The sequence below is a fragment of the Podarcis gaigeae genome (genome assembly GCF_964106915.1).
Source record: "Podarcis gaigeae genome assembly, chromosome: 2".
Lineage (NCBI taxonomy): Eukaryota > Metazoa > Chordata > Lepidosauria > Squamata > Lacertidae > Podarcis > Podarcis gaigeae.
In genome coordinates this window covers 72691964-72705876 of record NC_139679.1, presented here as the reverse complement: position 1 = coordinate 72705876, position 13913 = coordinate 72691964, and the positions used below count along the sequence as shown (strand labels likewise).

At 39.7% G+C, this 13913-nt stretch overlaps 1 protein-coding gene and 1 long non-coding RNA gene across 6 annotated transcripts in view; one reads left to right on the top strand and one right to left on the bottom strand.

Moving 5' to 3' along the window:
* Positions 1-13783, top strand: part of LOC310838878 — a 36503-nt gene extending 22720 nt beyond the window's left edge. The window contains exon 3 of one of the 2 annotated variants that reach the window (XR_014561199.1): positions 13695-13783. This is a non-coding gene — a long non-coding RNA (uncharacterized lncRNA). Of the gene's footprint in view, positions 1-3859; positions 3937-13694 lie in introns of those variants that run through there. The other variant, XR_014561200.1, reaches the window with a different exon arrangement.
* BSN (bassoon presynaptic cytomatrix protein) overlaps positions 1-13913 on the bottom strand; it is a 209197-nt gene that overhangs the window by 127709 nt on the left and 67575 nt on the right. The window lies entirely within an intron of this gene.

Here is a 13913-nt window from a genome sequence, read left to right as displayed (position 1 = left end):
TTTAGGACTGAAGTTGTTGAACTTTTCTTATCATTTTACCCCAGAGTTGTTGGGCATTTTTTTAGGATTTTACCCCAGGAAATAAACTGCCACAGGGGGCGGATTAAACCAACCAGCGGGCTGGATCAGGCCCCCGAAGCAGACTTTGGGCATACCTGCCCTAGTGGTTCCCACAGCAACAACACTAAAAGGGTGTCTTCCCTTTTTGCGTGTTGCCAGGCCTGCTGCCCAAGGCAATGCTCCTTTTAAACCCCAGTGGGGCAGCTAGTAAAGTCAGACATGGGCATCTGCCATCAGGAACTTGCTGGCCCCTCTAGGAAGACAAATTATCTTGCAGAGCCAAACTGCCCTGCAAGGGTACCACAGGTAGAAACAAGCAGGCAGCAGCTGCTAAGTGCACTATTCACTTTCTACCTGGGTGAGGCAAGGGGTGGGGGTGGGGGGTGCTAACACATTGCTCCTCAGATGGATCAAGAGAGCTTTACCAAGAACCAATAGAACACTTATCAATGCAGTGTAGGGAATTGGACATACCAGGGAATCTGGAAACCCATAATGACAAATGAAACGCCTTCCTCTGCTGCACTGTCCCACTTTCTCCATCACATTCTGATCTGCTTCAGGCAATCACAGTAACTGTCTTGCTTCTGCAGTTCCTGCTGCACATGATGCCTCTGCAGCATTTCTAAATGGATTTTACAAGCACTTTGTAGAGACAACCGACTCCATTCAAAAGACTCCCGAGAAGCAAACAGCCTCTACAGCACTACATCTGCCTGCTCCTTCATAGGTTCAAACCATCAAACACTGATGGTGCCATTTGGTGATTATATTATTTTGAGTAATTATAGCATCTGACCACAAAATATTTCAGGTTTCTGTATCTGCTCTAGTACATACTGTTGATTAAGAAATACAGAATACAGAACATACAGAAATACAGAACAAATAAAGCAATATATATTCACTGCACTAACCAAATAATTCAACACACACACAGAAAACATCCCAGTGATTACTAGTCACAGGTTTGTTTTCATTTCCTAGTTGAAAAAAAATTTCAATTTAATTATTGGTTGGATGTTTGAACTGAAATTAAAACATTAATACACACTTCAACTACAATGTAATTTTGTTAAGAGATTACAGTGATGATTAATGTCACGGACTGACAACTCTGATGAGTTATGTCAAATACTAAGCTCATCTTCAAGAAAGGGCTAGGCCTATACATATTACATCCTCAGATAACCCTGCAACTGAAGACTCTTGATGGGCGCATGCATGCTGTGAAATCATAGTCAGAGCCAAAGAACCATAGTATCAGTCTTGCCAGAATTTACCTTCTGCTTGATTATGTGAATTAACTACCGTAATCAGTATTCCAATATAAGAACAAGATGCAGCTTAAGATGAACAAGTTGGATTCAAGTTCAGCAACAGAATTGTGCAAAATTACAAGAAACCTAGAATAATGTAAGCTAATTTTAGTTTTTGTGATGTGATGGTAATTAAAACATAAGTGAAATATAATATAATAAATATTTGCCAGTTTTTACTATGCTGCCACACCTCAAATCTATGGTCACCCAGGGCAAGATTAATCACCTGCTTAACTCTCAAATATCTCCCCTCCCATAATTTCAATTTCTGGGGGAAATATTAATGTCATGTCAGTAGGGAGGAGTTAGTGGCAGAATCCATGTTTGTGATGACTGGGGAAGGGTGGTTTGCAACCCCATCAGAGTGCTGGGCTCTGTCTACCCCAGTGCTGTGCCCACAATTTTCCCCTCCTTTTTTGTTTCCACCATTAAAATCAGTGATATCATGGCAGACCAGAAAAATTTGCTTTGGGGCTGGATTAGGCCTTCATACCAGTTAGCCACCCCTACTGAACTAGAAGAAGCAGTGGTCTAATTCCACATAAGGCTGCTTCCTTGTACTAGGAAGGGGATCTCCTATTTTGATAATGCAGAACTCCACAGGAAAGAACAGTGATTATTTTAGATGCTTTCACTTATAAATTCAGTGGTCTGGGCATGAATGTTAATTACAGTTATTCAATACATGGAGCACCTTGATGAGGAACAAAGAACCACCACACTACCCAAATGTTGAATAATGTGCTCAGCTGTTTAAAAATACTAATTTATGCATACTCATAAACAGCAGAATACAGAGCACACATATTTAGGTATTCTAATTCAGTTCCCTCAGGGCTCCAGGGAAATACAGATAACATTTCCATTTTAATAAAATTGCATCATAATTTTGTTTACCTTTCTGCAAATTGCTACAGTGGACATTTAGCCATTAAAGCTATCTACCAAATTTCATGAAATCTGTCTTCTAATGAAGGAGAGGGGGACTTTTCCTGATTTTCAACTAATAATCTTGCTGAACTCAATAAATTTAATATTAACTCATCGTGACTCTAACTTGAAAAGGCTAAATATCTTATAATAGAGGTCAGGAACAGGCAATCATCAGGCTGAATAAAAAAATTGAAGGATTCTGTCTATCCCTCTGTTTGCCACTATTCCTCTGGTACTGGTTAGCAGGGTCTAAACAATAAAAATATGGTCTGAAGCTCAACATCAAAAAAACCAAAGATCATGGCCACTGGTCCCATCACCTCCTGGCAAATAGAAGGGGAAGAAATGGAGGTAGTGAGAGATTTTACTTTCTTGGGCTCAGTGATCACTGCAGATGGTGACAGCAGCCACGAAATTAAAAGACGCCTGCTTCTTGGGAGAAGGGCAATGACAGGCCTAGACAGCATCTTGAGAAGTAGAGACATCACCTTGCCAACAAAGGTTCGTATAGTTAAAGCTATGATTTTCCCAGTAGTGATGTATGGAAGCGAGAGCTGGACCATAAAGAAGGCTGATCGCCGAAGAATTGATGCTTTTGAATTATGGTGCTGGAGGAGACTCTTGAGAGTCCCATGGACTGCAAGAAGATGAAACCTCTCCATACTGAAGGAAATCAACCCTGAGTGCTCACTGGAAGGACAGATCCTGAAGCTGAGGCTCCAGTACTTCTCATGAGAAGAGAAGACTCCCTGGAGAAGACCCTGATGTTGGGAAAGATGGAGGGCACGAGGAGAAGGGGGCGACAGAGGACGAGATGGTTGGATAGTGTTTTCGAGGTTACCAGCATGAGTTTGACCAAACTGCGGGAGGCAGTGGAGGACAGAGGTGCCTGGCGTTCTCTGGTCCATGGGGTCACGAAGAGTCGGACACGACTAAATGACTAAACAACAACAACAAACAAACAATAAAAAATAACAACCAGTGGGTCACAAGAAATATTATGTCTTGTTATAAATGATCTTAATAACTTTCCTCCAATACTCTTTAGGGTATAATTGACAAGGTAAGTAAGACATATTTTTTAGAAACTTGCATCAGGTAGGGGATGGGGTATATTTTCCCCTGTGCACTTAAAGAACAACCTATTCAAATATTGCTGTTGTCGTGTACATGTAGAGAAATTAGACAATTTTACCATTACTCTGAAATCGTCTTCCCATTTCCCATTATGGGTTTGTTTTCATTCTGCAACATTTGATTATATTTAGACAATCTTCCTTTTATTCCCATTTCTAAAAATGTAGCTAACTCCAGTTCTTCATTTCTTCTAATATTCCAAAGACATTAGTATATGGTAAAACAATATACCTAACTTCTGTCAGGAAAATATAGCTTTCTTATGCTATAGAATTTGATAGTATTAAATGGGCTTTGGAGCTAGTTTCTTCCAAATCTTTCTACAACTCTCTCAATTGTGACTCAGCAGCTTCATTTGGCACTGTGTTCCATTAATGAATTGTGACAAAGTATTTCTTCTGTTTCAGGTATGCAGACTTTCCCTTTTTGTGAATGACCCTAAGCTCTTACATTCAACAATAGTTCTTGAAATACATATTCCTAAAGCTCGCTCATGTTTTGAATCTTTTGTGCTACCTATTCCTTACATGTCTAATTTTAATGGTATATAATATTGTATTTTTTCATTCTCTTTGTAAGACTTCTTCATGAGCACAAACTTACTAACAATCTCTGAGTCACCTGCAGTTTTGCATTCTTCATAAAGTGGTCTTCAGGATAAGAACAGTTTCAGGTTAAGAACGGACCTCTGGAACGAATTAATTACGTAACCAGAGGTACCATTGTATACTCAATACTGGGAGGCTCTGGATGCAAGCTCTCCCCCTCCATTCAAAGAGCCTCATCCCGTTTTGAGTTGAGTCCAGACCCATTTGAGTCCAACTTGAAATAATGTTCAACTCCTGCCAACACTGCCTTCCTTCACAAGCAAATACCTTTAGCTTAGCAGAGGGGGAAAATATAACTGGATTAAGTTCCACAATAATTCATACCAAAGATGGATGCATTTTATTGCCAGCCCAGCAGTAGTATTGGTGTGATACAGGAAGAGTTACAGCTCCCTTGAATAACCAACCTCCTGATGTATGGAATAAATGAAGAAAGTGCCATTGGCAAAATTCCCTCACCACTGGCTATATGTAGTAGCGTATTTATCAAAACCTATGAATGAACACTGGCATTTAGTAGCAAACCATGGGGTGAAGGAAGGAAATGTAGCCTAGGCTGGCTTTGCTTTCAGCTTGCTCAGTGGGACTTCTATGGCTGCTTTATACCTGCACTGCATGCTGAGCTGCTTTCAGCTGATGAAATGCCAGCTATTTACCTAATTTGATAGAGCAGGGGATTTGTATGCACGTGCAAGAGTGATAGTGATCTGGGAGTAAGGATAAAGGGTAGTAAGTTGACTTCATGAGAGTAGCATGCAGAGGGGACTGCAAATGCAAACACTGACAGATGCAAGGGAGAGAGAATTGTGGACTGACTGATTAGAAGGGAAGCTTTCAGCAGGGGGTGTAAGCACATTTTCAAAAACGTGTACTTTTGTGTACAATAACGGGTTCTTAATTACATCTAAAAAGATCTAACTATTTACATTAGACCATAATATATTTAATTAGAGTGGAGTCCTGCTGAAGTCCTCAATCCAAAATTAAGTTGTTTAAATTTTCTCAAGATGTGTGAGTCATTTATTATTTTGTACCATTCTAAAGGTATCTCGTGTTTCCTTGTATCTGCATATATTGTCATAGCCACATTAATATTTTATATGAGTGGGCAGTTTAGAAATATTTTTTCTAAATATTTTGACAATGATCCTGTGAGCACTATTGCTTTAGGTGCCGCTTCTGAAACTGTTTTGGTATAGTGCCTCTCTGAAAACAAAACTACGCAGTAGTTCGGAGATGTAAAGTATAGGGGAGAGCAGGAAGATGTGCTAAGATGTGCTTGTAAGGAAACATCATGCTACAAATAGAATTGACATACAATCAGTCCTGGAGATGGCTCCCAAGGGAACTCAAAGACCTTGCCACCTGCCAAGGGAAGAGGGGAATTAAATTGGTCTCGTCAAAAAGCTCAAGGAAAATACAGCGTGAGGTTTTAGCATCCGCCCTCACTTTTTCAGGTAGTGCTCCACTGGCATTGGCAGTTTCAAATCCAGAAGGCCTATTTAGGTGGTCAGTTACAAATGCATAGCTGAACTTTTGTTTCTCACTTACAGTGAGGGATTCCAGAATGGGGATAAGTCCAAAAATGCAAATTGGTAATTTTAATGTAATTACTTACACTCATGTCATGTTGTTCTAGATAATCTATTGAATGACATATAAACTGGATGTCACCAGCAACTGCATATTTATTTTTTAAGTAAATTGCAGGAATGTGGTGGGGGGCAATCTTATCAGGACCCTGGCAAGGGACTTTAAGCCTTTGCTCTCCAGTGTGGAACTATACTTGCTATTTGCACTGAAAAGAAAGCTCTGATTTACACTCATGGAAGCTCTTTCCCAATGAAAATAGCAGGCAAAAAGGGTCAGGAACACCGCGGGGTCCAAACCTCTAAACCCACCCACAACAGGGTCTTGTTCCAGATTATGCCATCTCTGCAGTTGCTGGTTACTTTAGAAAAGCCATTCATACCGTTGCTAAATGCATGTATGATATCTTGTCTGAACTAATTTGGCCCTTTGAAAAGCAGGGACAAAGAACAGTATGAGACATTTGGTCTTGAAACATCTATTTTTAAATCCATGTCTATATCCATGTCTCATTGCAGTGTGACTTCTTGTGGTTTCTTACATTTCTAAATATTGTTATTGTGAGCCTCCATAATGAGTCTGTTATATGGCAGTTCATCAACCCTGTAAGTAAGCAAATAAATTAAATAAATCAGGTAAAATACGGTGAGCATCAATCTTCCTCAGCTCAGACATGAAAGCCCAAAATATTCTCATGTTACTGAAAGCTGTTAATTACAGAAGATTCATAACAGGATTTGAAGGATCATGCAGACAAAGGCCAGATTCAAGGAACATGTGTCATTAAAGACTTTGTGATATTGACTTGGGCTTATGCTACCAATTATTTATAACCCCCTGCCACCTGTTTGTGCCTGGAGTACAAACAGCTTTTGAAATAGAAGCCAAGCCTCCAGCTGCATATAACACAGACAACTGAATTCAGAAATCCAGCTCTTTTCAAGTGCTGCTAATTTCTCTGTACTTTCAGCTTGCGACCTAAGTAAATTAAAAATAAAACGCGGATGTGTTATTTAAAAAATAAAGTGTTATCACTTCAGGAACAAATAAGGTAAGGAAGTGAAAAGCAAAATGGTTATTTCTGAACACTAAAAACATTATGGCACATATATTTCTGGGACTAAACTGATATTTCAGTGAAAGACATACCAAATGGAACATTAACTTTTCTCCATCAGCCAAAGGCTCCAAAAACCAACAAAAGCCTTTATAAATTAATTACACTTATTTCCCAGATTCTCTGCTCTTTTGTAGCACATACAAGAGATAGCTGAAAGTAACCCCCTGGGTTTTAAAAAAATATATTAATTGATATATATATATATTACCTCTGCCAGGTTTCTAAAAAACAGCTGGGATATGATTGCACTAACTTGTCACTTTGGGTTCCTAATTATTATTCTATATGTGCCCCCTGTCTTATAGGATAGGGGAGGAACAACGTAGAAATGAAATCTCCGGCTATCCCTTCTTTAGCAAAGCCTAAGCAGTGGGCGGTGGGGTGGGCTGTGTCAATCCCAAATGGACCTCTGCCTGAGTTTACATCAATTACGTCACAGGATCTCTTTCTGTGTCACTGTCTTGTTAGCCTGCTCAAGTTTAATTTCTGGTACTGCCTTTAACAACTGCATGACAGAACAAACTCTAACTGGTTCTGTGCATAGCTATTGGGGAAAGTTCACTTGGTTTATCACACAGTTGTTAAGGCTAGACTTGTAAAGAATGTAAACAGGTGATCTGTAGTGGATCACTCAGCGTTTTCTGACTCCTAATCATTTAAAGATAGGAAAAAACAAAGCGCCTTGGAGTGGGGTCTTAAATTAGGATACTGAAACAAAGAAAGATTGGGGGGTGGAGATCAGGAGTGTTTTTGTGTGTGAAAATATTGTGAACTCAGTCATGGCACCACAAATAAAGTAGATGCCACAGGAATGACACTATTAATCCTTGCTTTTAGGGTGCAGAAGCCTAGCCTCAAGTATGTGAAATTTTAAATTTCACCTACTCTCTATTGATATGAGCTGGTAACACATACTAACTTACTAGCAGACACACGTTAAGAATGGTTTCTAAGAACTGAGTCAATACAGAGTCTTAAATAATGACTAACTAACCTATATTAAATTCACACCACTAAATACCAATTAACCTAGTTAGAAAGCTCATGTAAATCAGTCTCACAGATTCAGGATGACTTTCAAAGAATCTTTGTTGATTTAATATTTACTGTAGGATATGCTGGAAAAATCAAATACTATTTCTAGTCTGGCTTCAAATATAAGTATCCCTTAACACCATAATCCCCTCAGAGCTACAATCTATGTTACCCATTCATTTATAGACTTAGCAGCATTCTGCATTTGACCCTTGAAACAGTAACTGGGTAAAACTGCCAGTCTGCATAATCACAGGAAGAAGAGATTCTTCAAAATTCTGCACAACAGGGACACGTTTGGTAATGAAAAAATACATCTTTCATAAAGAAAGCTCTGAAAAGATGCAAGGATTTTGACTGAGCTTATTTCAGAATTCAAAATGCAGTAAGGCACAAAGCTACCTGCAGCTGCAATTCCCAGTAACATAGTACTATCAGAAATCAGCTTGTTAGCAGCCATTCTGTTTGTCTGATTCCACTCAAAATCGATAAACAGGATTGAACTTTAGTTTCTACAAAACTGTGGGGAACTACAACATTTGGACTAAAAACAGAAACTGAAATTCTAAATGAACCTGATAAATTCAAATGCTGGCTTCAAAACAATAAAATAAAGCCAGCACAGTGTGAGTAAATTACTATACACTAGGGAAACACTGGTAAGGTTCTGATAACATGGACAAAGTTTCAGAGGTTATTGGGACATTGTAAGGACATTATAAGCAAAGTATTCACATTTCTCTCCTGTAACAGCCTTTGTCAGAAAGTGGACGAGGGATAGGTATGAAGCTCTGAATATTGTCCTGCTCTCCGCAGCAACATAGTCTATCTTCAGCCAGTATGAAGCAAACAGAAGCTACTAAAAATTAGTCAGATTTACATCCCTGAACAATGCATGATCTTGTGCAACAGATGTAGATGACAAGCCTCTTTGACCCTGCTGCTAGGAAATTTATATTATGCCCCACCAGAACTCTCAAAAGCCCAGAGTAACACTGGGCATTGAACAATTGTTAGAAACTTCCTGTTTCAAAGTTTGGAGATTGTGAGTGGTGTTTGCAGCTGACAGAGAACAGTAAGCCAGCTTTCTTGTTTCTCCTGTTCCTATAAGTTTGGTTTCAAAATGAAGTTAGTTGAGGCCTTATGATATTCAGTCTATACCTTATCACATTCACCCTGGATTTAAGAAGGATCAATCTAAATTGTAAGATTATTTTAAAAATCAGATTATAAACAAAAACTGTAGGAAACTAAGACTGGAGAGCAGTTATGAGATCTGGAATTTAGGGCTGTTTCTCATGGCAAAGACGTTACTGGTCACCTTTCTCTTGAAATTCCTTCTTTGTGAAAAGTTTAGAACCTGAAGGGCTATAATGCAATATCCCCATCCGTACCAGGTTATCTCCACTGACTGTCTTTGTAATGAGAGCAGGAACTAAAGTGATTTACAAATGACTGTATGGAGGGAATCAATTCTGGATGACACCAGCAGGGAGGGGGAGTTCCATTTTGTATATAGTTTAGTAGCAGCATGTTGCTAAGTAAAGTTTGTTCCTTCTAATCCAGCCTCTGTGGCTCATATGTAATCTTGCAAATACTTTAGTCTTCTTTTACTATATAGGCTTTTAAGTGGGGTAGGGCACAGGAATGGGGTTAGTAAAAGATTTTGCAGCCATTTGACTCTTAACGGTTTATTTCCATAATCATTTATCCTAGCGTTAACAACTCCCTGAACTTGCTCTGGTCCTGGATCTGTTCGCATGGTTATGTGGCTAAGCGCAGGATGAAGATGAAAATGAACAAAACGGTCAAGGGATGTTATTTTGCCTCTCATTTTGCCTCCAGAAAAGCAATTTTTAAAACAATCTCATGATCTTAATTATCAAGGAGACAAAGTTGAAAATTCACAGTAATATGAATATGACAGGAGAGAGTGACCAAGGAGGTTTATCTACAGGCAACCCGTAAGGGGCAGCCCCACATGTATTTACTCACATTCACATCATCTTGGCTGTGAGTCCTGGAAAACCTGCTCCCTGCCTTGCAGGCCTTTTCCCACCTGGCCTGCTTTCGGTTTTTTGTATCTTTATTTTAGAGCTTGTTGTGATTTAGATGGAAATTGTTCAGTTTGCTTGTGTATTTTTGTGTTATTTGTTATTTATGACTATTTTTATTACATTTCAGTTACGTATATTTTCATGTTGTAACCTCCCTTGAGCATGGTTTGAACTGTGGAAAGGTGGCATACAAATAAAATAATGTATATATGTGGGTATTAGCACATAAAACGTCATTCACCTGCATATTAGAACCAGGTTGGGAGGAAGCCTGCTTAAAGTTGTAAAGCACAGTGATGAAAGGGAAGGTGGGGTGGTGTTTTGGTTGTTGTTTTTTGTCTTTTTTACTCCTCTTGAATGCCCAAGCACCATTTCTTTAGACTTAGAACAAGCTTATTAAAATATTATTAAAATAGCCCCCACCTTCTGCCACCCCTTGAAAAGCCCTTTTTTTGAAAAATCAGCCAATTGGTCTCTTATGTTGGTTTCATTAGGTCCCCTTGTTTAAGCTTCTTACATGTCTGGCTAGTTAATTTGGCTAAGTTGTAGTCAGGGATGCTAGTACAATGTGTGTGTGTGTGTGTGTGTGTGTGTGTGTCTATGTGTGTGTTGTGTGTGTGCATAGAATACAATGTTCTTTAGGTGCTATTCCACATCCTTGGGATCTAATGACAGTTTTTCTAAGCATTTTTGAGACCAGTGGCTTACTTAACTCAGTCTCACAACATCACTGAGATTTCAAAACCCTCATTATCATGATACTTTTCCATCCTTCATGCTGCCACACCCTGCTGGCTCAACCTGATGTAAGAAATGCTAGAAGGAACAAAGGATTTCTGGGAAGTAGTTCTTGGGGCAGCATGTCAGAAAGAAAAGCAGACTTCTTTCTGTATCTCAGCATACCAGTTCCATGCCCTCCAACATTTCTCTGATGAAAATTGGGACTTCACATTCCATTATGTCAATTTTACTATTTATCACCCACACATTTTACTGGGTTGCCCCAGCCACTCTGGGCAGCTTCCAACATATATAAAAATATAATAAAGCATTAAACTTTTTTTTTTTTTAAAAAAAAAAAACCTTCCTTATACAGTATTGCCTTCAGACGACTTGGGGGTCAGCTAACTCCATACCCTCCAACATTTTTCCAAGAAAAATCGTGACATCCTAAAGAAAGGTGGGTCTTTCTGGGATCAAATCAGAAACTGGGATGGCTTCTCTATATCAGTGGTGTCCCTGGAAAATAGGAATACCTGGAGGGTCTGCAGTTCTAAAGTTTCCTCTTCCACCATTGTATCAATATATGTGGAACTAAGTAAGTGTGTTAGGACAGCGATCATAGGGGGAAGTAACAAGTTAAGGGATCGGAAGTGACTCAGCATAAAACGTATAGTGAGAGAGCAGGATGGTCAGAGAGAGTTAAAAGCTGAAAGAAAGCCGGTTTAAGTTAAGTTCTTGGTTTTATAATACTCCTGCTAGATTCTTAATGACAATTAACACCACTTGAAACAACTGTCACACACACCAGCATGTATCTACTATCTTTCATTTGGTTCTATATTTGAGGAGTGCCCAGACTAAAAATTCACTGCTCAGAATGCTGCTTGCTCAGTTCTAACAGCATTTCAGGTTGGTTCCTGTAAATCTTGCATGATCTGTACACCCACTATAGCGAGTATGTTTCTGTAAACATCTCCAAACATTTTAGACAGGGCCCTGGATGGAAACTCTCGATATCTGGGTCAAGGTCTGGTTACCCATTCCTCCATCCCAGTGCTTGACCTCATGAGTTCTCCTCTTCAGGGAAAGGGTAGAAACCACCCACCCCCCACATTCCCACTTTTATAAGGGAATGGGAAGAAATTGTATGGCGGATAAGGCACTGGGTTGTATCTGTAGTTTATTGAGTACATCGTTAAAAGGGTCTGGGAAGGGGTGTCTGTCCGGAAGTCCACACCCAATAGGCCATAGCACCCTTCCAAGTGGTGGCCCTGTTGGGCTCATCTTGATTTGATGTATGCCATAAGGCAACCCTCTATACAGGGTTGACCCAACCTCTTATCAACCAACAGGTGGGCTGCTTGATACCTGATGCTTACCCAATGTCATCGCCAAAGCCTATTTACATATGTGAACAACAAAAGTTGTAGCCTATTTCAACCTAAGACTGATGTCCTGAGTCTTATTTCTACCTGAGATGGCCCTGCACTGGGCTGCTTGCTTCCTGTGCCTGGGCCCGCAAATATCTAGTCCTCTCTCTTCCTTCTTGAGTCTCCTTGTTCTCAAAAGAACTAATACATACATGTCCCAGAAAGTGGGACTACCTGCTGGAATTGTCTTAACCTACTAATCCTCTTTGGCCAAGAATTACTAAATAATTACATTCCCGGGACCAATGTGCCCCTCTCCACGGCAGCAGAAGATGCTTTTGACAAAGGGGAAAAGGCAAACATTCTTAAAAGGGATTCCCCATATAGCTGCTTCCATCTTCAGAAACAATTGTAAAACGGTTAATGTCTGTCTGTCACACAGACACAAATACACCCACCGCATGCACCTAGCATAGACATGCTCAAGAATTGAAAGCATTAGGAAGGGGTCGGATAAATCCCTGTACAGCTGCTTGCTTATGACAGCAGCTTTGAGTTACACACTGATTTTTCAAAAGCACATGTGCAAAAATTAAAAGAACTCAAATTTTAATGCCTCTCTCCCCGCCCCTTTCTTCTGTCTGTTCTTTTGATGCCTGGGGATGTAACATGCTTCTCTCTCAACTGCTGAGCTATCAGAGTGCTTTATATAATTTACAAGCATTATTCATAACAGCCAAATGCAAAAACTGGAAGTAGGACAGATTGTGCTTCAGTCCCCCCACCCCGCCAATCCCACTTTTCCTTTCATTATAACTTCAAACCTGACTGTTACAGTGCATTTTTCCAGTAGGTGATATAAAGCAGGTCCATTCTCTACATTTTTGATATGACTAATTCTTTTGAACTCTGGTATGAATCATTGGTTTTTGATGGGAAATCAGGACCTTTGTAAGCCTAGATGACACCTGCACAGGGGCACAAACTCAAAAATCTGTTTGAATGGAATCAACCAGAACTGGCAGACAGGCTGATTAAACAATATATGCTAAGTGGATCAGGAAGGAGCAATTCTTAGTGATAGTCTCCCATTAGATCTGTATAATCTCCGCTAATGATAAAGGTCCAGATAATGAGAACTACAATGCCATCCACTACTGCTTCTAAAGATTAAAGGGTTACAGAAAGATTGTTAACTAAAGAACACAGAGCTTTCACGTTCTGGATCCCATGCTCTTTCTCAAACAAAGCACAGAAGGAATATTAGCAATCCGGCAGAGAAGGACTTTGCTAATAAAGGGCTGAACACACTGGAAATGTGAGCTTGTAATGAGAATATAATGCCACAGCAAGAACTTTGCACAATTCTGAGTAATGTGTAGATGTAGAATTATTATGTATTACATTTATAGCTTACCTATCTTTCAAAGAGCTCAAATGTCGTACTTGGTCCCCCTCCACATTTTATCTTCACAACAACCTTGTGAGGCAGGTTAGGTGGCTCACCTAACTGACTAGTGGATCGGATAATAACTAACCTAAGGTGTCCTGGCAAGCTTCATGACTGTGTGGAAATTCACACTCAAGTATCCAGTCACCACCAGGGAGAATGGGAACTCTAGAATCAATAGGAATTTATTCAGAGAAAAATAAAAACCAAAGTACTTAAGAACATAACAGAAACCTTGCTGGGTTAAACCATAGATTCATCCAGGAATCCACACTGTTTCCCACAATAGCCAACCAGATGTTCATCAGAAGCCGGCAAGCAAGATATAAAGGCAATAGCACTCTTCTACACTCACTTCCCAGGAGTTAGTATTCAGAGGCCTCTACTTAATGTTTCAGAAGCAAGGATGCTATGAAGAAACAGAGACAGAAGGTATAAGTATGCAATACAATAAAATAAATCATAGTTTGCGTATTGGGTCCAACTCCCAATTTTGGTAGCTAAAGCT